This window comes from Mesocricetus auratus, unplaced genomic scaffold, assembly GCF_017639785.1.
Source record: "Mesocricetus auratus isolate SY011 unplaced genomic scaffold, BCM_Maur_2.0 Super-Scaffold_100011, whole genome shotgun sequence".
In the NCBI taxonomy this organism is placed as follows: Eukaryota; Metazoa; Chordata; class Mammalia; order Rodentia; family Cricetidae; genus Mesocricetus; species Mesocricetus auratus.
The window spans coordinates 27,427,430-27,431,062 of NW_024429195.1; positions in this window are offsets into that span (position 1 = coordinate 27,427,430).

The following is a 3,633-nucleotide window of genomic DNA, read 5'->3' on the forward strand; positions in this document are numbered from 1 at the left end:
CTCTGCTGTGCTAACTGATGTGCCCAGAATCACGGGCAGTCTAATAGCTATCTCTTTCAGAGGCTGTAGGATTCATTTCTGAGCTGTGTTCTCACCTGGATTCTGAAGCCCATGAGTTTTTGTCAGCTGGCCTATGCTCCCTCTAGAGCAGCAGTTCTCAACCTGGGGTATCGACCCCTTTGGGGGCCCAAATGATCATTTCACATGGGGCCACATAGCAGATATCCTGACTATCAGATATTTACATTACAATTTGCTACGTAACAGTAGCAAAATTACTTACCAAGTAGCAATGAAAATGCTATGGTTGGGGTCACCACAACACAAAGAACTGTATTAAAGGGTCCGCAGCACTAGGAAGGTTGAGAACCAGTGCTCTAGAGATACAAGGAAAGGGTCTTTGCTCTTGCATCTCTATGGTCGGTCCATGGTAGCATAACAGCTCCAATATCCATACATCAGTTTTCCCTGTGTGTGCTTCTAGACTCTGAATAATCGTCCTTATAAGAACACAACGCTATGTAGATTGTTTTCTACAATTTGGCACATGAGAATTCTACCTTAAGGCCTTTATAGGAATGCTGTTTGTTGTCTTTTATCCATTGGATTCTTTATGGATTGCTTTTTCCATATTGTGGAACAGACGTGTATGTATTAGGAGACATAGGTTTTTCATTCATGTTTTGAACTAATCTTCACGCTTGCATAGTACAGCATCTCTTGTAAGAAAAACACTTAATTGGGCTGGCTTACAGTTTCAGAGGTTTAGTCCATTGTCATCACAGAGGGAAGCACAGCAGCACACAGGCAGACATGAGCTGGAGAAGGAACGGAGTGTTCCACATCTGGATCAGTAGGGAAGAAGAGATAGACACTGGGCCTAGCTTGAGCATTTGAAACCTCTAAGCCCACCCTAATGACACACATCCTCCAACTAGGCCACACATGGTAATAGTGCTATTCCCTGGTGACCAAGCATGCACACACATCGAGTCTGTGAGGCCATTCTTACTCAATTCACCGCAGCCCTCACATAGGTTGGGCTTCCAGGACCAGACCGCAGTGGACTGCAAATATCTACCTAGAAAAGACTTGAAGCCTCCCCTCCCTCACATCCCAGAACTCTGAGAACCGAGACTGAAGAGACCAACAGTTCCCAGTCTCTCCTCCATGCCACAGCACTACACAGACCCTCCTGGAGCAAGACGAACTGCACCTTTCAATTCAGTGCAGCCATGCCTGCAATTCGTTTCACAAGTATTCTTTTTATTTCTTCTTTTCTGCTTTTTCTTTACTTTTAACTTTTAGTTTTTGAGACAGGGTTTCTCATTACAGACTGGGCTGACCTCAAATTCACAGAGATCCACCTGCCTTTGGCTCCCAAGTGTTGGGATTAAAGGTGTGCTCCGCCATACTTGGGGACCATAAATTGTGTGTATGTATGTGTGCAGATGCCTGTGAAGGCCAGAGCTATTGGATTCCTGGAGCTACAGGCAGTAGTCAGTTGCCTGGCATGAGTGCTGGGAACTGAACTTGGGTCCTCTGCAAGTGTAGTGTGTACTCTCAACCACTGAGCTCTCTCTCCAGTCCCACTTGTTAAATATAACCATCCACAGCCTTAACAACCTATATAATCTGTGGGCCCTAACAGAGTTCCAACTTTTCTCTCCTAGTTACTTCACTTCAATTTTTTTCTTTTCAAAATGGATTTAATGTTTAATCTTTTTTCTTTATCTTTTATTTTAAACTAAGTGATTATGTGCACAAGAATGCAGGTGTCCAAGGAGGCTAGTGTTGTGTTTTCTGGATCTGGAGTTATAGATTGTTGTGATCTACCTGACATGGGTGCTGGAAACTGAATTCTGGTCCTCTCCAAGAGAAATACACATCCTTAACCACTGAGCTATCTTCCCAGCCCTTAACCCTGTTCTAATCCACTCCACTTACCTCCTATTTCTAATCTTCTAAAGTCTGAGTATATGCCATACTATCCTTGGTTGCTTATTCTCCAACAGATACTGAGGTCAAAGGGGCCACTGTTATTGTATAGCATGACAATTGCACAGTTAATATTCTACTCAGAGAATAATAGAGAGCATATACCAGACATTTTGAGCTCAAGGTCTGAGATACTATTTTCTAAACTACACAATGCAGTCTCATTTGTATACTACAGATACTTCAATTAAAAGAACATATCTAATAAAGATGTACATCAACAAAGAAGCATGTAAAAATCCCAAACAGTAACACAGGCAACATGAAAACCAAGAAAACATAACTCCTCCAAAAATGACTAACCTAGCAACAATGGCATCTAGTAAGAACGAGTCACATGAAAGCCCTGATGTGAGAGAGAGAGAGAGAGAGAGAGACAGACAGACAGACAGACAGACAGACAGACAGACAGACAGAGACAGACAGAGACAGAGACAAAAGAACTTGTATGAAGTGCTGGAAATGAAGTTAAATAAAATTTTCTGTAGAAAGTCAGCAACAGAGTTATAGGCATGGAAGACTAAGAATTTGACTCTAAAGGCACAGAAAACATTTTCAAAGGAATCATAACATAAAATTCCTCAGAATTAGAAAGAGATACCAATCTAGACACAAGAGACATTTCAGACACCAAACAAACAAGACCAGGAAAGATGTCATATTATAACAAAACACTAAATTTTTTTTAGTATGTTCAAAGTGGCAAGAAAGAAACACCAAGACATATATAAAGGTGGGTCCACCAGATTAACCAACAGAAAATTTAAAAGCCAGATGATCTTGGAATGATATATTTTAAATATTTAAAAAACAATAACTACCGCCAGGCGTTGGTGACGCACGCCTTTAATCCCAGCACTCGGGAGGCAGAGGCAGGCAGATCTCTGTGAGTTCGAGACCAGCATGGTCTACCGAGCGAGTTCCCGGACAGTCCCCAAAACAATACAGAGAAACCCTGTCTTGAAAAACCAAATAATAATAATAATAGCTGCTAGCCTAGTATTCTAGCAAAACTATGTCGCAATTCAAGGAAAAATATTAAAAATCCTTGATAAAAATAAATTGAAGGAATTTATGATCACAGCCGAGCTCTACAGAGACATTTGAAGGAATACTTCAGATTGAAGAGAAAAAAAAATCTCTGAAGCCTCAGGAAAAAATAATACTAAGCAAGAAAGAACAAGGAAAAACAAATCCTTCAAAGTCAACTCAATGGCAAGTAACACTGACTTTTAGATTTGATGTTGCGCGTGGAGAACCTGTGGTGCTCAGGCAGCTAGAGAGAACTGCTGGGTCCTGAGCTCTCAACAGGACACCAAGCCCCTCCTGAGGCCAGAGAGAGCTGCTAAAGAGAGGATGGAAACAATCTATGCACAAGAGTAGGCCTCCAAGCCAACATTCCCATGCATCACTAATTAGACTCAGCGGGTTGGGGGAAAAGAAAAGAAGTAGGGAGGTGAGCATGTTGGGGATGCCAGAGGACTAAAAAGGGGGAGCTGGGAGTATATATGACCAAGATACATTATTTACACGAATGAAATTATCAAAGAATAAGCAGCATTTTGTTAAAATAAAACTAACTAACCTCTTGGAATAATCCTAACAAAGGAAGCGAAATATCTCTACAATACAAAC